Source organism: Nycticebus coucang, chromosome 1, assembly GCF_027406575.1.
Source record: "Nycticebus coucang isolate mNycCou1 chromosome 1, mNycCou1.pri, whole genome shotgun sequence".
Lineage (NCBI taxonomy): Eukaryota > Metazoa > Chordata > Mammalia > Primates > Lorisidae > Nycticebus > Nycticebus coucang.
In genome coordinates this window covers 155,803,864-155,828,741 of record NC_069780.1, presented here as the reverse complement: position 1 = coordinate 155,828,741, position 24,878 = coordinate 155,803,864, and positions in this window count along the sequence as shown.

Here is a 24,878-nt window from a genome sequence, read left to right as displayed (position 1 = left end):
GTAAAGAAATAAATATTATATAAATAATTATTATAGTATAGAAAATGCCAACCAAGATAGAGAAATATCAAGAATTGAGCAAACATCTTCTGTTGGTAAAGGAGGGACTATTGCGGGCATTGGGGCTTTATACAGAAAGTAACAAAAGACAATAGAGTTAAAAGACGAGTGCAAGTGAGATGGGCAGATGACAGGGCAAGAGTGCCTTTCCCATCAAAAGTCAAACTCTGTGAAATTATTTAGCCATTTGAGGTATTGTAATATTTGATAAGAATATAGGTACTTACACAGATATGATGGAGAGGAAATGATGCCAGATCTGCCACGCCAGAGTCTGAGTTATTTTCTTCTTCCCTGAAAGTGATGGAAAGTCATTGAGACAAGTTAGCCAAAGAACAGCAAAGTCAAATTTTCATTTAAGGAAAGAAAAATGAAAGCATAGTAGAAGATAACAGACAAAAGCTAACAACATGAGTTGCAGAAAAATCTAGGGGACTAGATTTATTTGTGTATGTATTTATTTATTTTTAGAGAAAGAGTCTTACTTTATCGCCCTCAGTAGAGTGCTGTAGCGTCTCAGCTCACAGCAACCTCCAACTTCTGGGCGTTAGGCGATTCTCTTGCCTCAGCCTCCTGAGTAGCTGGGACTACAGGTGCCTGCCACAACGCTTGGCTATTTTTTGTTACAGTTTGGCCGGGGCCAAGTTCAAACACGCCACCCTCAGTATGTGGGGCCAGTGCCCTACCCACTAAGCCACAGGTGCTGTCCAGGACTAGATTTATTTAAGGACAGTAAAGCTACCTGTGAAGATTACAAAATGTACTAAATCAGGAGATTAGGAAAGTATTTTATTTCCACCTGGCAATATCAATATTTAAATCATGATTCTTTTTTCTACTTGTAATATTTCTTCTCCATTAGAAGAATAAAACTAACACCAAGTTTAAAGCAGCCTAATTTTTTTTTTCACTTTAAGCAGTAAAAGTTTAAGTACCTGCACCTGATATAAGTTTTTAAATTAACCCTAAGTCAATTAGACCTTAATTGGTTTATAAGCTTCTGACAACGAAATGAAGTGATTTTACTATGGAATATTTGGTTATGAAGTAAAGTAAGTCAAATGAAGGAAATAAAAGTCCTTAGGAATCCATCCATGGGTACTAACTGCTGGTGTGCAGAGTCCCACTCATATTTAGCTCACAGATGAGGAACACATCATGTTACTCAATCATAAGGCGTTTACTCAATTCTTAATTCTTGTGCCCTGAAATTCATTTTGTTATTTTAGAATTTTTCACAATTAAATGGTGAGCATACTTGCACAAAAGTCACTGAAAACACCTCTGATAACTCCTTTATCGTGAACTCTAAATGGATGGGTAAAGGCGAGTTCCAGCTCTTTGCATGCATGTGGCGTCTTTCAGGACAGGCTGTGCCCATTTTCCTGCTCATTTTTATTATTGATAATGGGTATTGTCATTTCTAAAACATTTTAAAATTGAAAGCAATCATTATTATTTATATGTTTAATTACTTATAATGACAGACATATTTTTCCATAAAATTTGGAGAGACAGGAATTGTTATTTTTTCAGAACTTGAATATAACATATATGATAATCCCTTCCATCTGAATTCCAATATAAGTGCAAAGCTATAAGGTACAACTTTTTAATCTTTCCCTGTATTAAAATACAAACAAGTATGACTTAGCTTTAGAAATATACCTTTTTAAACTGAAGGATTCAAATGATAAATTAATCAGGTCTCCTCATCACTAATTATAATGAGAAGAGACAAATGTGTAGGGAATAAGAAGAAATCAAAAGAAAAGTCTCAGAATTTCTAGTTACTGTTCTAGATCAACAAGATTCCAGACAACTTCTATCATGAACGGATTATGAAAAGAACAACAATCTGGTAGATTAGTCTAAAATCCATGTTGTTAAGCTCCGGCTGTAGAAAGAAATACCAAAAGTCTTGTGGCTGTACTCAGTAAGTTGCTATCATACTGAGTTTTAAGACAAAGTTTTATACAGTCCTCTCGAATTATTAAAAAATAGAATATCAATTTTATGTGTCATATCTAGAAATAAACATGCTTGTCTTTATGTGGTCAACGAGGTTCTGGGAAAATAACATTTAAATTCCAAAAACAGAAAAAGTAAAAAGAGTAAAAGTTAAGTGGAAGGGAATTGCTGACATAATCACAGCATCATTATCCACTACTTGAAGATTCACAAAGACATGAGAATGCTATAAAAATTTAAAAACATTATATGTGACATTTGTTAGTAGCAAATAAGGGTGTATTAGAAAACTACAATACAGAGTCATTCTCATATTTATAAATCTTCTGCAGTTATGCACATAATTAATTTGTATTTATCAGCAGAACAAAAGAACAGCATCCCTTTATTATTTTGTGGTTCCTGCTACTAAAAGTTTAATTGATAGAATTAAAGAACTTTTGATAATTTTTGCCTTGGAATAGGTGAAATTTAAATAAACTATTTTACATTGAATAGCTATTCAATAAATGTTTTTCGAACTGCACTGAATTTAAAGGCATAATATTTTGTTCTGAAAGTCTAAGCTTAAATTTTCTGCTGTGCAATAGGGGAAGTTCAGGGCCAATTTGGTAGCATACTTCCAACAGTTAGATTAACTCCTAGGGTATTCCATTAGTATTTTAGAAATTATATTATTGTTCTACTCTATAAATTTATATATAAAACATAACTTAAAAAAATTGAATTAAGCAATAATTGCTATGATCTGTATATTAACCTTAATAGAAATATCATTGAAGGAAAAGCGAATTACCTGTGTAAAAACTGGCAAACTTATAAAATACTTATTTTATTGGAAGCTTAATGCAGCTTTTAGCCTCAAAACAACACATAGAAGCTTCAGGGAATTTTAAAGCTGTCCTGGTTATCAATCAGCTTACCCTTGTAAGCTTCTGCTTATCTTATCAAAGTAAGGCATCACTTTTGCTTCCTTCTGCTAATAAGGTCTGGAGCAGAGCTTTCCTCCAGCAGCTTAGTAATTCCCTTTGCAGACAGAAGTGTTCAGTCTGTTGGCTCTCCCCTCACTTAATCTTTCCATTTAGTTTTGTTTTTTTTTTTTTAATTTTCAGGGAAACAAGACATCTAAATCCATTTTCTTTTATTGCTGGAATTTTAAGATTCTAAACACTACAAAGAAGCATCTTTCTAACCTCAAAATATTGATTCTAAGTAGATGTTGGTTTTCTAGGTGTCTAAGTGATTGGGTAAAGATGTAGATGTTGGGGTAAATCATAAAGTATGCTTAAATCATGATCGAACTAAGCAGGAATCATGTTTCAAACACTTTTATAGAGGAAAATGGGCAAATAACTCAGTCTCAATACATCAGTTACCCTTAATGTGGTGATTGAAATGAGTCATTCACAAGGTAATCCTAAGGATAAATAAGTTAATATAAAGACTCCATCTCTATGTGTTTCCTTATTATCCTACTATTAAAATTATTATTCACTGAGATAATCTATGTAGAGTAGCAGGCACAATTATTATTATTCTGTCGCTACATTAGTTCATTTCCCAGTTAAAGAGTAATTGCCTCATTTACAATTAATAGTAATGGCAGCTTTGGAAGACAGACTTCAAATTTGGCATTACTTTAGTTAATAGGAAGGAAAGTTAGATATAAACCGATCAAAGCTTCATCAGGATAAAGCTAAATTAGTAGGGTTGAAGAAGGCAAAAATGAAAGAAGGAGGAAGAATTAGAAATACTTGGGAGTAATGAAAGAAGGGTCAGGGTACGTAAGAGGAACCTGGTACAGACCATCGGCAGTGTAAGCATCACAGTTTCAAAGGCAAAGCTGTGGTTCAAAATGAAGGACACAGTCTGTTAGAACTATGAGGTAATCTTCCTAATGACCAGACAACTTGTCAAACCCTTCCTGAAATTCTGCAGCTTGTCTGTGACTCCCAATCCTAAGAAGAATGTGAAAACTTGAAGAGGGTTCAGAGGACAGCCACAAAGATAATGAATTGGTTGTAAAGTAAGACCTACAAGAAAAGGTGAAAAGATCTAGAATTATTCAACTTGGAGGCAAGAACTTAGAGGTTATTTAAATCCTCAAGTTAAAAATAGATGGTATTCATCCCATGATTCTCCGTTGATTATAAAGAGGAAATCTGTTTAAATTCAAGGAAAGAAACTATATGGAATTTTAAAAATAACAAGCAGGTTCCTTAAAAGTCATTAAGGAATCCTGAGAGCAGTTTACAAAAGGTACATGCTTTTTTAAGTTGTGTAATTTATTTGCATATTTATTTTAGTTAGCTGAGAATGTGAAGTCTTTGATGAAGAAGAGAAATGGCCTTCATGACCTGGCAGGGGTCTTTCCAGCCTTAAATTTCGCTGAAATCCAGAGTTAAGTATTAATAGGCCACTAAATCACTTCCACATTTCCAGCCTTGCCTCTCATTCATTTGTTTCAGACCGTGGGAGTGAAAGGCAGTGGAGGTGATTTGAACCAAGGTGAGCCTGGGAGCAGGGACAGGGTTGGGGGTGGAGAGGAGGCAGAAGGTGCAGCGTTTGGGAAGAGAGACGGGCAGCGATTTCAGAGCACAGACGTGACAAACAGAGACTGTCACACATTCGAGCAATGGGGCATAATTTGGGTGTGGCTGAAGCATATTGTACTTGAAGAAGATGGTAGGAGAAAGAAGACGCTGGAGAAATTGTTGGGAGACCGCACAGGGATTTTAGTTTCATGATAAAACTGATTTTCAACCCTTAGGTGTGAAAGGTAGCTAGGAGGGGAAAGTTCTGATCAGATTTCTCTTTCAGGAAAATCACGGTGACAAAAAGGTGAATGTTGAGTAACAGACAGGAGGCCCTCAAGGGAGATCCAGCCGGTCCATTGAGAGATAATAATTATCCAAACTAACTCAGAGCAGGCACAGGGATATTTAGGAGGGTTTTGTAGTTTGATGCCTGCCTCTAGCATCTAGGAAAAAAAATAATTAAAAAACAAAGAGGATACTTAGTGATACAGAGCTTCCATTGAGTCACCCTCTTATCAACTTAGTCAACAAATGAGTGATTACACGAATCAGGCCTTATATTAAGTATTAAGCATGGCAGGATGTTTTCAGTAGATAACTAAATAACCTGGTGTTCTTGGGACAGCCCTAGTTGATACTTGCTATCCTTACCCACTGACAGCCAGGAAAAATGTGATATGGGCATATGGTGGAACATTATTCAAGCTTTTTATTTATTTATTTATTTATTTATTTGCAGTTTTTGGCTAGGGCTGGATTTGAATCTGCCACCTCTGGTATATGGGGCCAGTGCCCTACTCTTTTGAGCCACAGGTGCCGCCCCAAATGGCACTTTGACACCCCAAATGGATGAATCTCGAGGACAGTATGCTAAATGAAATAAGACAGTCATAAAATGACAAAATGTGTGATTTCACTTACATGAGGTAACTGGTGGAGGCGAGCCTGCAGAGAAAGAAAGGAGGCTGGTTGCTGGGAGCCTGGGGAAGTGACAGATGTAGCTTTTGTTTAATAGAAGTTCTTTCAGTTTTGTAAGATAAAAATGTTGTGGATATTGGCTATACAATAACACTAATATTTTTAATACTACTGAATGTACACTTTAAAATGGTTTGAATAATTTTATGTTATATGTATTTTACCACAATCTAAAGGGTATTTTTTTTTTTGCCTGTAAAAGGTCTTAGTTAACATTAATGAGTTTAGTCATGACATGAAATTCCTCCTTGATTTTTTTGAGATGAAAAATAATTAATGAAAGATACTGTATGTGTTAGAGTCTATCAATTTCTCAAATTTTTCCTGCAGTGTTTGTAGTTAATAATACCCAATGATGTCATTTTGATGTTTCTATGAGTTATAATGTCCATTGAGGTTCCAGACAGTTTTATTTTCTCTAATCATGTTTCCTGGTTGAAAAGGAATTTCCTCCACTTTATGGAAGAGGATAGTACCGTCTCAAGAAAACCAGGCTATATGGGGTATATCTTTGGGAAAAGCAAAACACATTAAGCCTCTACAATATTTGGTCATATTAGTCTGTTAAACAGCTATGTAAAGGTGAGGAGTTAACTCCCCAGACACAGGGTTATCCGGGCTCAGTTCATGTGGGTCTAGTTTATGAATTCCTATAGAAGTGGACCTGATGGCTATGAAAGCTGATGGAAGAGTCTTTGGCCATGACAAGTAAAGTTCCTCAGATAGTTTGGAAATTTCAATGTCGACAAGCCAGTCGTTCATTTTATTTTACCTGAGCACTGAATGATAAAAGCAGTGATGCTACTGGGTTAAAGAGTTCCTTAATTGCCCAGCCAGTGAAATGGCTACCCCCATTATTAGACATAAAAGAGAGTCTTTCCCAAATGGGAAATGTGAGGTCTAAAATTGCTTTGCCTCTGTTAAAGCAGTTGTTCTATTGTTAGAGTCTGAACAAAGGTCAGAGAAGGAAGAGAAAATCCTTCTGGCCAACAAAAAAGTAGACAATATTAAGAACCTATTTTTAACCATGTGAGGGGAGGGGATGGAATAAGTATTATTTATAGATTTTTAAATGAGTTTAACATTTTTAACTTAAGTGCATATCTCTCTTTTTTAATTTTCTAAGAACTGTAGGCTTGGAAGATTAAAAAAAATACATCTTCTGTTTAATCTTACTGAATTTTACTCCAGCAAATGCAGTTCAGATGATTATGAAGTTTTCCCACACATGGTGGATTATAGTATATAACATTTTTAATAAATTCTATGTTAATGTATTTGAGAAGACTATATTAATACCACCAGAGACCTTCTAGGTGGAAAAAAAAATTCGATTTTTATCAAAATGAGTACTTGATGACAATAATCAGGATTTAGTTTTGGCTTTGATTTTTGAATTTGTTATACAGTCTAGACTTTTTAAAAGTAGCTCATTTAGTGCTTTAATCTGAGAAAACATTGCTCTTTACTTGTGGAGTGTGCTTTTAAGTGTGCATTTAACCTCAGAGTATGCCTTTGAGAGAAGCTAGATACTTAATTGAGTTTTGATATTGTGGTGATGTTTACTTGTAGCTCAAATTCCAGGTAAAACTCTGTATTGCTTCCAAAACACCCAAATCATTAAGGACCCAAAAAGATAAGTACTATCTATATAGACATTGTCTCTGCTAGCTATCACTGCTTGACAGGGTTTTGTAACCCTAGCATCAAGTAAAAATGAAATATTCTGGTTTTGCCATTGTATGGGAATTTCCCTTATTTTATGAAGCGAAATTAGGATCAGATTTCCTTTGGAGGTACCATTTGTCAGGTAAAAGTTTTTTCTGTCATTTTAGATTTTACCTTTTAGAATAAATCAGGGCAATTCTTTCACTTTCTTTTTTTTTTTTTGCCTTTCCCATATTGACAGATATATGTTTTTGTTGTTGTTAATTTGCTTTGTTTTTCATTCCAAGAGTAGTCCTAGAGATGTCCTTGTTCTTAGGTTTATCTAATTATTTAATCTGAAGAATTATTTTTTATGTGTACACACACGTATGTATATGTGTGTAGTGTGTGTGTGTATGTGGTGTGTGTTGTATGTATATATATGAGTCAAAGTGTCTTCAAAATGCTCAGGAAGTTCTCATAGATTAGAAAGGGGCATGTCTATCATTGTAACTTTGTATTTCTTGCTAAATCTGGCACCTACCTTAGATTTAAGACAATAGCAACGAAGGTGAAAAGGACAATCTTAATCACTTCTCCCTGATCAGAACCAGGACCATTTTCACACTTTCTAAAAGTGTGAGTGAGATGTGCATTACTATCTGGGACACACTTTTCCCCTTGTATACAGAACTGGGTTTATGACTGGTCAAACTTACAGGAATTAGTTTAGGAATAGCTTCCAAGAGAGAATGTTTCATTTTTATACTTTTTATTTTCATCCTCTGCAAAATTTTAATTCATTTATTTGGTATCATTTTGTAATCAATTCACTTTGACTCGTCCAATTAAATTATGGTATCCTGTGCTCCCAAGAGGATATTAAAAGACTAAATTTCTTAAAGGTGACACTAAATTCTTCAGTGAAATTTTTGAAAATCAGGAAAGACTTAAACTAGATAGTCAAACCTAATCTTGATGAAGTCTTAAAATCATAAAGCCAGCAAGGCTGGTCACTGTCTGCAAATATGCTGTAAGACACTGTGAGTGGCATTGACTAACAGGACTGTATGTAGGAAAAGTTGGTAACTTCATTAACAACTACATCATTTTGATAAAATTTAAAAAGAAAAGATTTTACTTTAATGATATTTTTGAAAAAATATCCCATTGATCCCTCTGAAAAACTTTTTTTTTTTGTGATACAAAAAGGGTAACAAATAAGGCTCTGCAAATTCATCTATATTCAGTACATACACAATTCAGAAATCTGAAAGAAAACAATTGAATACTTTTATCCCTTTTCTTAATTAGGGGAGAATTTATTTTTAAATTTAAAATAAAAGGAAAAGAATATGATATGCAATGAGATCAATACATTAATATAAAATAAAACAAGTTTCTACAAATTGGGTAAAAATCTCAATATTCATTGTCACTACTTACCAATGAATGTGAAATAAACATATTATTAATTTTCTCCCCATAAAATGGCCAACCACTCAAAGAGACAGGCTCTCTTCCTACTTTAGGCCAGGGGTGTGACTTTTTTCTAAAAGGAAATTTGGTAGGGTTTATTAAAAGCTTTAAAGTATATCTCTTATTCCTATAATCTGAAAAATCCACTTTTAAGAATTTATCCAAAGAAAATGATCAGATATAGAAAAAAATGAGTTTGCTGGAAATATAAATACAAAGCAATATTATTTTTGAAATATATTTAAATACATTGAAAAAGTTTCACAATGAAAACTGTAAGCTAAAATCAGGAGGCAAAATTCTATGTGCTATATAATTTCTCAAATTTTTAGAAACACTTTATGTAGTTTTAGAATAGTCTCTAAAACAACATATCAAAAAATTGAAAATTGTGATTTTTGTTTTGTTTTGGAATTATTGATAATTAATATTTTTTGGTGTCAATTGTTCTTGATTTTCTAAATTTTTCAAATAGGTCATCAATTATTTTTCTAATGATGAAAATAAAAAATGAATTATGAAACTCTACTTCTCTTCATATGCTATTTTGGTACCATTTATTAGATGCAATATTACAAAGTACTTTTGCCCTCAAATTATTCACAGCATTTAAGTGTCTGAGCTCTCTTTTTGTATTGAAAAGTCATGGTTATATATATATTACATTATTCACACCTGTACACACATGCACATGCATATATACACACAAATATGTATATATATTAACATTGGAGGTCAATGCCAAATGTTATTGTGACATCAGCATCTTAATTAAAGTCGTTATTCTAGCATTCACATTTTGGAATTGTATTTAATGAGATTTACAATTTCAAAATTTGCTGATGTCAATTATTTGTTAATTCTGGCCAGACAAAATGTAAACAAAACAAAACAGACCAAAAACCAAAACACAAGAAGTGAACGAATTTAATGTGGAAGTGTGATTTTAGGAACATATGTTGTTGTTCCTAATTTTTCTTTTTTTTTTTTTTTTTAACTTGAATTCTTTATTAAATGTTTGGTAGAATTCACAAGTGAAAAAAAAAAAAACAACGACCCCCTTTAAATGCATTTATTTGCTTGCTTATAATCAATGAGAATGGAATAGGAGCATAGTGTGTGAGAGGGAGCACATTAGATTATTAGCTTTGGCCACTAGGGAGAGATGGCATAGGGGAAGAGACAGAGGGTGGGCAGTAAGCCAGAAGAAGAAGGAAGACTGCCCATGATGGACAGTGCCCATAAGTTATGATGGGTGGCTAGCCTCATTAGGATAGAGTGGTCACTGAACGAAATGGCTTCTATTTAAGGGTAACAGAATTCTAGGTGACTTGTACTTTCTTTGTTATACTTTTATATTATTATTATTATTATTATTATTATTGTGAGAGAGTCTCATTCAGTTGTCCTGGGATAGGGTGCTGTGGTGTCATAGCTCACAGTAACCTCAAACTCTTGGACTCAAGCAATCCTCGTGCCTCAGCCTCCCAAGTAGCTGGTACTACAGGGACCTGCTACAATGCCCAGCTAGTTTTTCTGTTTTTAGTAGAGGTCTGGAGAGGTCTCACTTTGCTCAGGCTGGTCCAAACTCTTGACCTCAGGCGATCCACCCGCTTTCACCTCCCGGAGTGCTAGGATTACAGGCCAGAGCCACCATGCCTGGCCCCTTATATTATTTTATTTTTTTATTAAATCATAGCTGTGTACATTAATGCGATCATAAGGCACCATACACTGGTTTCATAGACCGTTTGACACATTTTCATCACACTGGTTAACATAGCCTTCTGGGCATTTTCTTAGTTACTGTGCTAAGACATTTATCTTCTACATTTACTAAGTTGCACATGTACCCTTGTAAGATGCACCGCAGGTGTATTTTTCTATTGGAACAAAGTAAGGCAAAACTCCATTGCAGTCCAAAACTCAGTGCAGTCTATGAAATAATCAAACATTAGATGGAAAAACATAAAGTTCTATACAAAATAGTTCTAATGGCAGTAATATCCTTTACAGTAAGGACACTCCTTTAGTAATTTTCACTATTAATTAGAATAGCATGCATTGTCATAATTTTTTGTTAATTTTACAGTATTAGGTTGAACTATGTCAAATTGCTAAAATGTTTGTATACCCACTGCAAACAACACTTATCTTAAATATATCTTACATTGCTTGTTTTCAATCATAATAAAACATAAGAAATTACTTGGTATAGGAATGTAAAAGGAAGAAACATATGCATATCAAAAATTTTTAATAATGGCAAAATTAAATTGTTTTGCTGAAGCATTGTTTGCTATTAGAATATTAAAACCAATTTCTTTTTCTTATCCACTATTTTTTCTATTTCTATTATTTATATAGGTAGAAATTTCAATTAGGTTGGTTGTTTTACAAATGCTTTGAGAGTAATAATTTACTTTCAGTCTTTTTCTCAATATGTGCTTTTGAAAGTGAAAATAAAACTGGTATGATATTTTATTATATATATGAATATAAATATAATCTAGATTATTTTATGTGTAAGATAATTATTACTTAGGAGTCATCCAGTAAGGAAATGCACAATTATATCTAAGCATTGGTGATATTTCTAATTCAAAAAAATTACTCTCCTGATGAATAAACATTTTTTACTTATGTTGTCTAAAAGTCTAAGTTTTATTTTTACTTACGATAATTTGAAGTTCAAAGAAATTTTAAATAAGTTTTATTTCAACTTTGAATATATTTGTCTGGGGAAAAAAAAATCTCATTTTTTAATTCCAAAGAACGTATGGCATACCACTAGTGGTTTTTTGTAGCTCTTCAAATGAAAATAAATTAAATTCCAAAATAAAATAAATTCCAAATAAATATAAAATAAAATCAACTCCAATTAGTTTATGATTTGCTATTTATACTAAAAATTAGCCAAGAAAAAACCATATTTTTCAAGGAATTATAAAATGTTTCAATTTTGATGTGTTATGAAATAAAAAATAGAAGATTGTACATTCCTAAAAATGAGTAAATTGCTTTTATAATGTAGGTAAATTATTCCACAATTAAAAAAACTCATTAAAATGTAAGATCAACCTGGGTTTTATGATCATTAACTTTCATTAATATTTTATAAGTGACAAATATCTTTTATTGCACATGTGAAAACCTTGTTAAAACTTTAGTTGTCATATTATGCTTTCAATTACCATGCACTCATTTTCTTGCAAGTTACTATGTTTATGCTGAATTTTATAGCAAACAAATTCTTGGAAGTGTTACAAGAGCATTGGGATTTGATAAAAGATTGTGGATTTTCAGCCTGAAATAGGGTTGGCTGATGTTTCACATGAACACTGTGCATCTAAGGGTTGAAACTCTGTGCAACTAAGTAGATTAGGATGGTTAGAATTTGTTTTTCAAAATAAGAATGTCAACTGAAGTTGCTTTTCATTTTGTACCTTGTTAGGTATGAGACAGATTGAGCCAGACAAAGACATAAACGGACACAAGGGTGCACATGTACTGTGCTGGGTAGTGGGCCTGTGCCTGAGAGCCTGAGTGAGGGTTAAAGGGCTACCATATGGAGTCGAACGTTCTGTAGAGCTTTTCGATCCTAAGTGCTACCGTGGGGCTCATAGTAACCTTCATTGTTGAAAAGAAGTCACCAGCTGGATCAAGATTTGTAACCACATTAGGAGCAAGTTTTCTAGTTGTCAGTGCTTGGGGCAAAAGATTGTAAGAAGTGAACAGCTGTGTCCTTGGAGAAAAGCGATCTGCTTTGGTGGATTCTGTGACACTTCTGTCACTGAGGGAAGGTTGATAAGGGTCACACAGATGAGGATAGTAAAATATATCTTCAAGGTCAAAAGGGAAAAATGAAGGTAAATTTTGAATATTGGTGGATGATTCAGTTAAAAGAAACCAGTAATTCTTGTAGTATGTGTTTGAAGAAAGGCAACAGCACACAATTTGATTATTAGTGGGTTATAACAGCATGCAGTAAATTGTCAGGCAGATTTCTGTCTTGATTTCCATTGCGTGGAAACATCACTTTGAGTGCTAAATTTGTCAGTCTGACCTATAAACTACAACCAAATATTCTTTATACAAATAGAGCTAATGTGCTATATTCTCAGCTTTATATAATGGGATGAGTAAAATGAATCTAAATTTCTAAAAATGTCTACTATAAGTACTACACTACTTTCAGGGTTACTCACTACTGAATACCCAATTGAAAGAGTGGTCATTAATTTGGATCAAGGTCAATATAAACAAATACTTTGAGGGTAGCTAACCCAATACTGATCGCATAATTTTTTCTCATTCTGCATTGCCAAATTCATGACCTAAAAGAAGAGCCTGTAAAAAGTAAATGTAGGTGAGAATAAGTCTTAGTATTTCTTTTGGAGGAAATCAGAAATAACACATGAAAGATGCAGAGAAGAGAGAAAAGAGATAGTAATAGAGTTAGAAGGAGAAAGGAAGAAAGAGAGGCAGGGAGAGAGGGGGAACATGTGAGCTCATCGGCTAAAGGAATTAAGAGGCCCTCAGGAAGAAACAATCTGAAATGTGTAGTCACTGAATGTTTACTACTGGTATTGTACTGTTTATCAGTTTTTCCTGTAAGACATCCATTAGCAATGAGGGTCATATGAGAGATCTTCTTGAGCCATTCTATTTTTGTCAACTAGAATACTATTAAGCAAGGATTGTTTCTATGACAAAATGTTTCATCACTACTGAGGAGGTACTCAGAGTAGCTGTGTTATTGGTATTCAGTAAATGCTTAATAGTAGTAATGATACCACAGGTGCTGTGGGGTATAAAGAATACAATTGGCCTTTACATATGTTTCTCTTTTCCAAAAGATAAAACGGCTTCCCTGGCCTGTTTATTTGATATGCTTGAGCGTTTTCTTATTAATACGAGGGTAGCCCCAGTTTGATGAATGCTTCTACTCCATTCAGGAAGATTAAAAAATATATAGGTCAGATGCTAATCACCTGAGTTATGTTCCCAGAAAGGAACACCATAGGTTCTCAAACATTTTACTGGTAGTGTTTCATGAAGCCAGTTTGGTTTCAGTGGTATCCTCTGTAGTCTCTGATGTTAGATGGAGTATTTGTTATGCCGACTCATGGAGCCAGTTTCAGAAGGTGAGAGATATGAAGTGGGATTATTGCGTTATGGATATCTATTAGAGATATTATAATAATCTGTAAAAAAGTACAGGTTGTCAAATAGGAATCTAAGGTTGTTGGATAGGCATCTTAGAAGCTGAGTACATCATATGTGAAAAAAGAAATTCGTGATAAAATTAAATCAATAACACGGAAGAAGAAAAAGAATACAAGGCAAGTTTATACTTTGGCAAATTACCCTTGGAAATCACATACATGTACAAATGAATCAATCTTATACTAAATATGTCATCAGGATAGGATATTTAAAAGTTTGATAAATTATATTTATAATTATAAAATCAACTTATCTGACATTGTGTGACGTTGTGTCAAATTCTTTCACAGTTTTATAAGATAATTTAATTTTAATTTACCATTGCTATCATCAGTTAAACTCTAATGAGTTATAGGGGGCAATTTGTATGTGCCTGAAGCTGATACGTTCTTATCAGAAGCATTTATATTTAATTTCCTTCTCACGGCTTTTTGTCACCTGTGATTACTTGGTTGGATTACTCATATTCAAATGCCTAAGAATCCCTAAATTCATTCAAAACATCATAATAAAGGGCAGTAGTCAGAGAGAAAAGACTCAACCCCTGTTTGTGTTACTCAATGACATATTGCATGGGGTTGGAAACTACAGCTCCCAGGAACAAATTCAGACATTTTCTTTTCTTGTAAATTAAGTTTTATGAAAACATAACCATGCTTATTCATTTACGCGTTGCCAATGGCTTCTTCCTCACTATAAGGGCACAACTCTTGTCCTTGAGGCAGAGTTCTTACAGTCTGCAGAGCCTTAAATTTTCACGATTTGGTCCTTTATAGATGTTTCAGGCTCCAGATTTATTATAATAAAACTGCTAAATTGTCTTAACTCCAGCACTCCTTCTCAATCTTTTTTCTTCTTTTCGTCTTCCTTAGAAAATCACTAGATGTTTGGAGAACACTTAGAGATCTAAAAATAGATCTGCCATTCAATCCTATAATTCCTCTATTAGGTATATACCCAGAAGACCAAAAATCACATTATAACAAAGATATTTGTACCAGAATGTTTATTGCAGCCCAATTCATAATTGCTAAGTCATGGAAAAAGCCCAAGTGCCCATTGATCCACGAATGGATTAATAAATGGTGGTATATGTACACCATGCAGCCTTAAAGAAAGATGGAGACTTTACCTCTTTCATGTTTACATGGATGGAGCTGGAACATATTCTTCTTAGTAAAGTATCTCAGGAATGGAAGAAAAAGTATCGAATGTACTCAGCCCTACTATGAAACTAATTTATGGCTTTCACATGAAAGCTATGACCCAGTTATAACCTAAGAATATGGGGAAGGGGGAGAGGGAGGGGAAGGAGGGAGAGGATGTGAGGAGGGAGGGTGATTAGTGGGATTACACCAGCGGTGCATCTTACAAGGGTACATGTGAAACCTAGTAAATGTAGAATATAAATGTCTTAACACAATAACTAAGAAAATGCCAGGAAGGCTATGTTAACCAGTGTGATGAAAATGTGTCAAACAGTCTATAAAACCAGTGTATGGTGCTCCACGATCGCATTAACGTACACAGCGATGATTTAACAATAAAAAAAAAAAAAGACTAGCCTGGGGGGGGGGGAAAGAAAATACCTAGATCTGATCCCCTACCTACTATTCAGTGACTTATTGGATAGGCCTTAAAGGGTCAGGTGCCCTGGCTTATGCTTGTGAAGAATCACGTGAGGCCTGAAGTTTAAGGCAAGCCTGAGCAACATAGTGAGATCCCATCTCACAAAAAATAAAAAAAGCTTTAAAGGAATGTTTTCGCTTGAGGAATCAGTATTAAAAACAACCTAAAATAACATTTATGGTTGGATGATTTTCAGATACAGCCAACAAACTCTAATTAATTCAAAATATTATTTTAAAATAATAATAGCAAACATGTATATAACACATACTGATTGCCAGCTATAGTTTTAAAGATATTCCTTATATTATTTAATCTTCACCACTTGCAGGTACATGTCATCATCATCATCTGCTTTTAGGGAATGAGGAAATTTAGGCACATTGTAAGTAATTTACCTAAAGTAACAGATAAATGGGGGGCAGAAATGAAACTGGAACCCAGGCTGACTGGTGGCCTCAGTGTCCATCTGTTGGCCAAAGAATGAGCTTTATCTTTCATTGAACACTGTTACTCCCCTGAAAGGATCTCTGTCTCTTATTCTCACATATTATCATAAAGCTTCAATGAAAGCAAAGTAAGGTGCTAACAATTCAATAAGAGATTGCCATCTCGTATGTGAGACGTCATATGTCTCTAAAGTTCCATTGCTTACCAATTAGATGAAAACACTAAAAGAACACTTAAATACAGAAGTAGGAAGAGTGGTGACACTTTGTGCTTTATGTAACATTGAACTGAAGTTGAAAATAAGATTAAGTACTTCACAGATAGCAAAATATTCTTTATAAGACAGAGATAGGGCATTTCAAGTTCTTCTATCACAAATCTCACTAGCAAATGTCATAAAATAATTTTACTAATACCTGTGATTTTTCAGATGACACATTTACAGATGAAGCACAGAAAGATTTTATAGTAATAAGTAATGGAGACAAATGTAGTTGATGATGGCCAAGAGAAACAAATAAGAAAGAACAAATATACCCAATAAAGAAAGTCAACTATCACTGAAAAAAAGCTTCTAAAAACTAAAATAAATTGTACTACTATTCACACACTGTTAATATTAATTGGCATAATACTTGGGTAAGCTTGGAAAAATGATTCTCTAATTTTAGAATAAATCACATTATTTACTCTTATTAAAAGAAAAAAAGATGCGAGTAAGATATCTTGAGAATTCTCTAGTTTATAAATATTTCTTCCCTTTGGCAGGAATGGATCTAAACTATTAAAATATAAAAATTTAACTCACCTTTAAACACACAAAATTTTATTTGTGAACTTTTAAAGATACTCTATAGTCTGAAAATCCCTTTTTACTCAGTATTCAACTCACAAAATAATTACAACTACTTTTTTATGTAAGAAATTATTTAATGAACTGAATGAGCAATGAGAATGTTTCTTTTTTAAAACAAACCTCTGAAAGAAGCTGAGCTGCTATTGTCAGATAGGGCTGGTACTCAATTATTGTATCCTGTAGCATTGTATGATCATTTTGAAAATGAGAAATGTTATCTATTCAACCCATCATTGCCTCTTACATTTAATATAAAGTACTGCTACTTGGATCAACCAGAATAAAAAATAAATTTTGCAAGATTAAAATTTGTTACAAAAGCTGTTTTGATAATGCACATTCAAAACTAAATTCAGCCTTCGCATCTAACAGAGGGATAAATCTGTTTTGAGCAGGTGGAAATACAACCAAGCATAACCAAGCTGGCCTTTGTCGCATGCCCTTGACACCTGAATGAGTTTGTTCTCTGGGTGATGAGGGGTCAACACAATAAAATGGCTCTCATTGAATCACTGAGTAGTTTTGGAGAATACTACCAAAATGTTGCCTAGGTGTTCTAACACTGGCCAGTGGAGAGGTCACTTTCACCTCAGTGACCTATGAAACTTCGTGGTCAACAAGACACAAAGAGTAGCTAACAGTCCAGGGACAGTAAATATTGAAACAGCTCTTCCCTGGCCAGCGCTTTGCATTTAACTAAAGTCTTCTGCAGAAGCATTGTTAGATCTTTTAGAACTATGGAAAGAATGACACCTTTGAATGGGTGGCCATTTCCATACAAATCCCATCCTGATCCTACCATAGGAACTTTATTATGTTCATTATTTTTACTATCAGTGACGTCTTTTTTAAAAAAAATTGGGTCACTTGTAAGATTTCCATCGAAAAAAGTGATCAGCCACTTCATAGATGATAGCCACTTCACTGCACTAAAGAAATAAATTTATTTCTGAGACTATGTAAATATTTCACATAGTTATATAGCTAAATAATTTAATTATAAGGTGGTCTGAACAACAGATGACTTTAAAAATATTCTATCTTCAGTGGTGTACTTTTAATATTAGGCAGCATAAAGTACAAACAGCATGTATTTTCAGAACTACATATAGTAATTTGTTTGAAAATGATAAAATTATTTAGATTTAGAATTTTTATAAAATGTTTCAATTATTACTCTGGGTAAGAAAAAATTGGGTACTATAAACACAAAAACACTAAAGGCCATGTCTGAAAACATTGTGGAATGTATTTACTAACAAAATCTATAGATAATGAACACTGGCCTGTTTTGCAACAAAGGTAGTTAGGTTGATCAGGAAACTAATAAAGAGTGACTGGGAATTAAACTCCAATAAAATCCTTATATTCTAAGAATTTATAGACTAATGGCCAACAAACACATGAAAAATGCACATCATCTCTAAAGGAAATGCAAATCAAAACCACATTGAAATGCTATCTAATCCTAGGGAGAATGGCGCACATCATTAAGTCAACACTGTGGATGTGGAAAGAAAGGGGCACTCACTCGTACACTGTGGGTCGGAATGCAAACTAGGACAACCTGTATGGAAGGTTGTATGAAGATTGTCAAAGAACTAAAAGTAGACCTACCATTTGATCCTTCATACCACTACCAGGTATTTACTCAAATGAAAAAAAAAAGACATTTTATCATAAAGATACTTGCACTTGAATGTTTAGAGCAGCACAATTCATGATTGCAAAGGTTTTGAAGCAACCCAAGTGCCCTTCAATACATGAATGGGTTAATATTGTAGCATGAGTACACCATGGGATGTTATTCAGACATAAAAAAGATAGAGATATGGCACCTTTTGTAACAACCTAGAAAGAAATGGAAACCATTCCCCTGAGTGAAGTGTCACAAGAATGGAAAAACAAACAACACACGTACTCAGTACTGAATCGGAACTAGTTGATCAACATCTACACGTTCATATGGAAGCAACACTGAATGAAATTCAAGTAGAGATGAGGCATAGAAAGGGATGGGTAAATTCATACCCAATGGGTACATTGCATGGGTATATTGTGCACTTTCTGGCTGAAGGACACACCTATAACTCTGACTTTAACCTTACCAAAGCAGAATATGTAACCCAAATGTATGTAACCCATACTAATCTGAAATTTTAAAAATGTATACAGACACACACACACACACACACATATCTATAAATCAAATGCATGCTGATTTAGAAGCCAGCAGTTTACATACAATAGATTATACTCTTATCAGCACATCTGTTAAGCATGAAGATCCCTCATACGTAGATCAGATATTTAAACCTACTTATGGCCTCTTCCTCAGTTCAATCTCTTGCTTTGGCTTCCTACTCAAGAAGCTTTTTTCAGGAGTTCAATGTTACCCATAGTTTTGATTAAAAAACATTTCTTTTCACTAGTGTGATTTTACAAAATCTTCATTGGCCAGGCCCCAAAAGGAGGGTCTTCAGGCAATGTTTAAAAAATAAAATTCTCACTGGTAATAGGTAGTCTAAAATTGAGTGTGACGAGTCTGTTTTGAACATAGTATTTTAGACATGTTGTATCGATATCCTGGTGATTTTGCTGAATTAAATGTAATGCTAGAAGTGTTTAATTAAAGAAAATTAAATGTCAGGGAAAAGTTATAGAAGCAAGCTATAGGTTTGGTAAATGTGCCAATTTTACATAAATTCTGGTAGAAATTAGACTGGCATTTGTAACAATATATCATATTAGTTGTTTTTATTCCTGTCTCCTCTCCAACATATGCTCATAATTCACAGGGCATCATGGACTTGGTATGTGCCAGGCTTGGTATGGGCCGAGGCTGATTCTGAGAGTCACAGTGGTGAATTGGCAGCAGAGGCCCTCCCTCAAGAAGTTTATAGTTTTATAAAGTATTTCAAGGCAGAAAGTATATCTTATTCCATTAATTACATAGAAGTATACGTAATAGATCCTAAATTAGTGTTTATCAATCTTGATCGAAATGTTATAGGGTAGGTACATCACATTTTCAAAATTTTGGAAACAGTTGGAGATATACTCAGTATATTGAATAAAAGACTACAGATTTAAACAATTCTTAAAATTGGGATTTTTTTTTATCTTGAATTGCAGTGAACAAGAATACATTTGTACAGAAGGGTTTTTAAAAAAAATGCTCAAGGTGGGAAAAATGCTGGGTGGGTTGAAGGAGCCAAAGAACAGTCTAGGTAGCCAGCTGCTGGGGCCAGCACCAGGGCTGGGTGCAGGTGTGCTAGTACTGTGAGGCATGCATATTTAAGAGATTATTACATGTGAAACCTGCTATGCTACAAAACAGAACTTTTGCTTGATACAACAGTGTGCTCAAGAAGGGTGAGGCTAGAGGATCACCTGTTTGAGCCCACCCTGGGTAACGTAACAAGGCTATAACTCCAAACAAAGAAGAAGAAGAGGCAACTTTGTAATGATTTTGATGATCATTCCATTGATCTTCCTAGAAAAAAAAGGTTGTTAATTTCACTAATAAGAACATGAAGGAGGTTAAGAAATCTCCAAAACACTTGTCTGCTGGAGAACAGTTGTATAAGCTATAGAAAGCCAGAAAAGAAGAGAACTTCATCATCACTTTCCGAATTCTTGTTACAGGAAAAAAAAAAAAAAAAAACACCTGGAGGTGGGGATTGTGACATTGCAAATGAAGAAAATGAACTGGTTGTGCAGCCCACCTGCTTGGAAAATTATGCCATGATCACTGGGCGTATTTGTTGTATGACAGCAAGTCTAGTTCTTCACCGAGAGAAAGCCCACCGCCAAAATATTGTGGGTTTTCTTCTAAGGTTTCTCAGGGGCCATGGAAATTTCTGCTCAGTAAGAATGTGTGGTTGAATGTAACTTTAACCTTCTGGACAAAGAATAAACTTGTAGCTTGTTTCGTATGTAGCTTGTTTCACGAGGGTAGATCTTGGAGTTGTGCTGGATTGCCTTTCACTAGCCGTTTACAGGAAGAAAAACAATCTGTTTTACTTGGTGGCTGTCCAGACCTGCTGTCTTTGGTAAAGTCACTACTTAAGAGCAAATTTGAAGAATATGTAATAGTTGATTTAAACTGGCTTCAAGTAGTCATAAGAAGGTAGAGCTCAGAACTATTATCCAAAACAAATTATAACTGATATGAATATTCAGATTTTTTTTAAATGTGGAAGGCTAGCTAATAGGCTGCTTTTATTGATTTATTTTTCTATTTTTTATTAAGTCATAGCTGTGTACATTAATGTAATTATGGGGTACAATGTGCTGGAATGGATTAATAAATTGTGGTATATGTGTACCATGGAATATTATGCAGCATTTAAAAGGTGGAGACTGTATCTCTTTTATTATGACATGGGTGGAGCTGGAACATATTCTTCTTAGCAAAGTATCTCAACAATGGAGAAAAAGTATCCAATGTACTCCACCCTGATATGAAACCAATTTAATATTCAGATTTTACAGCCACTATTGTGTGGATTGTGGGAACAGGAAAACCATCTTACTTTTCTTCCAGGATATACAGCTAATGAAGCTAGGGATATAGATGCTTCTGTACTGCAGTTGCATTGACAGATCTCATGCACTCAAGAGGATTTGGTTATTAGAAGCATCCTGGGCTATGTGGTTTACAAAAAAAAAAAAGTTTCATCTGATAACTGTGAGCCATGAAAGAAATCAAAACCATTCTTTTTCTTTAAAAAAACCACATAGCGGGCAGCGCCTGTGGCTCAAAGGAGTAGGGTGCCCACCCTATATACCCGAGGTGGTGGGTTCAAACCCAGCTACAGCCAAAAAACTGTGAAAAAAACAAAACAAAACAAACAAACAAAAAAACCCCACATAGCCAGGCACAGTAGCTCAAACCTGTAATCTGAGCACTCGGGGAGGCCTAGGCAGATGAATTTTCTGAGCTCAGGAGTTTAAGACCATCCTTAGCAAAAGCAAGATCCCATCTCTAGTAAAAAACACAAAAAACTAGCTGGGCATTGTGGTTGGGGCCTGTAGTCCCAGCTATCAGGAGGCTGAGGCAAGGGGATCACTTGAGCTCAAGAGTTGGAAGTTGCTGTGAGCTATGACGTCACAGCACTCTACCCAGACCTACAGAGTGAGATTCTGTCTCTCAATAAATAAATAAATAAAAATAAAGGACACATAATAAAACCACTAATAAACCCAACAACCTACTTCACATTGAAGGGAAAAAGTACCCAAAGGAGCAGCTTCAACTTCACAAGGTGAAGATTGCTTGCTTTAGTTGCATTTGGGATTTATATGGTTATTTGTAACACTGCTTTAGAACTACTAAGTCTTAACACAATCCTATATAATAATATAATTTATATACTATTTGAAAAAATAAGACAAGATTTATTCCTAGGAACGAAAAAGACCAATCATCCTTAACTTGTTTAAAATTTATGTTTTATTAAAAAAAAAAAAAGAAACACTTAAATGTGTTCTGCTATTTTCTTACATCAAAAAGATTGGAAGTTTAAACTATCTTACCACAAATCAATATTAAAATCTTTTGTCCACACTTAGATACTGTGTATGCAAAATGCCTTAAATATTAGCCAGCCAGTGTGTTATAAATATATTTTCAATAAAAGTAAAACCAACCATGCTTCTGGGAAGATAAAAATCATGGAATAAAATCAGACGTATACATTCACATCGAATGTTGTTGAAATGTATTGCACACCATTTTTAAAACTTGAGAATATTTTTAGTATCTCTGTTTTTTTTTTTTTTTTGCTAGAATTATTGTATCATGTAGATCTGTATTATCCCTATCTAAGGAAAAAGACGAATATGTATTAGTACGAATGCTTAACTGGAAATGTCTGCGGAGTTAGCTAACTCATACTCACTTTTTATTTTATATAGATTTCTAACATTTTCAATTCTGTGTCATTTAAACTTCCTTTATTTTAAACTTTGTAAATACATCTAAAAAAGTCACAGGAAGCCTTCAAGGTAGCTGCAGAGTTTACAGGGTAAGGGAGATATCAACATAATGACAGTTTCTATGAAAATAACTTAAATTCTGGTTTATTTTCAGCTCATTAGTAAGATTTAATTCTAAAAGAGTACAAAAAAATTGAAACAACAACAGTCTTCAGGTAAAAAAGAAGAGCAATCTCATTTGCCAGAATGTAATCGGAATTACATTTTCCGTCCCAGGACTCACATTGTAAGAGAAACTCAAGGATGGGCGGTAGGAGTTGGTGTTGGTTCTCCTGGTGAAAAAAACAAGACAGGAGATCTAGCATTAAACCCATGAAGATTTTCAAATGAAAGACGAACACACAGAGACAGACAGATGGATGCACACATGAAAGACATTACTAGAGAATTAGACCCTGGACTCCTAGGATCAGAATTGGGACTAGAGGAAGCTTTGAAAATGGCAGGTCATATTTTCCTAAAGTCTGTGAGAGAAGATTAGAGAAGGCTTGAAGATCCACTTGAGATGTCTGTAGGTCACTGAACTCTGAGCGTCCCGTATTTTTTGTTAAAGGAGTCAAGAAGTAATTTGTGGTAGATAAAGCTATGCATCAGAAATCTGAAAAGCAGGACACTGAGGTGCTAAAATCAGAATGATTGGGTTATAGGATATTAACAGAAATTAGGGGTTAGGTTGAACATTCAGTAGCTGGGGAAGGGACAAGTCTTTAGGAAGAACCCAAGCTAGAGAAATCATGTGATTGCTGTTGTCCAAGCATGGCATTCCTTTCATACAAAGCTCTAACTACATTTGTACATCAGGTGTGGGTTCATAAAGCAACATGATTCCTAGGGGGACTAAAGCATAATTGAAACTTACGTCTATGCGTTCTGATAAGTAAAGTTGTTTAAAAGTATGAGACTACCTGTTTCCTAGTTAGCTGGAAGAATTCTGATGCTGAGTTTATCTCTGAATTCTCCAAAGTGTGAGAGATTTTTAACAACTGGCCTAGAAAACTTAAGTATTTCACACACTACATTTTAAGTTTGGGTTTTCCCCCCAGAATAGAAGGAGTTTCATTCTGTGTGTTCAAAGTTAAGGTGTCTTAACTCAATCTACCTGCATATGTTGCTTGCAAATTACCTTAACCCTTAGACTTCCTATCGTGTAGATGACAAAGAAAAAAAAAAAAACACCTCACAATTCCCTTATTTTGATATGATGGTTGAAGGGTCTTCTATGCATTACCTAAGTTAGCATTTAAAAAAATTCTAGCACTCAAGCAAGAATTTCTTAAAGTAAACATAGAATTAATTATAGTGATACAGTTTATGACTTTTGAAACCTTGGGGCAATCCTTTAAAACCTTGTTAAACCAATATTAAAAAAAAAAATCCTGACATCCAATATCCTAAATGAATTTGAAGACGTGAGTTGGTCCCTAATTACTGTCTAAATGTAAGGTTGATATGTGAGCTCTAGCAATCCCTTTACAGAAAACCTTTAAAACACAACCAAAGGGTGAGCATAAAGATGACAGTTTCATGTGTTCAATGTCAGTACGTTTTGGTCCATATATTTGGACCAAACACTCAAACTAGCTTGTGCTCTTTGCTTTCTGCTGCTATTTTTTTTGTTTTGTTTAGACTTTTTCCCTCTCTTTCCCGGGAGAGAAGGGTAGAATGGTAGGAGAGTTGGAAATTCTCTGGGTTCTGGGATAAATCCCACTTGGCTGCCTGTGCCTGCTTGATTTAGCAGCTGGTAATACTGTGAAGCAATGCTCAGCACTCACTCTTTTATGTAATATAATATATATTTTTAAAATTGATTGTAATTTTTTTTAGCACTTTGGGGGCTGCTGGTGGTCTCTTTTTCAGGCTAAATAGACCAACTGCTGCTGCTAAAAGAGTTTATTCGGCCACCCACACTCAGACGCACAACCTCCTCCTCCCCGCGGCTTCCCTGAAGCAGCAGTCAGCAAGGCCTGTGCAGTAATAGCTGTGAGCAGCCTTCAGGCTCAGAAAAATGTCACAGCTTGATCCCTAGAGCCTCCAGTGCC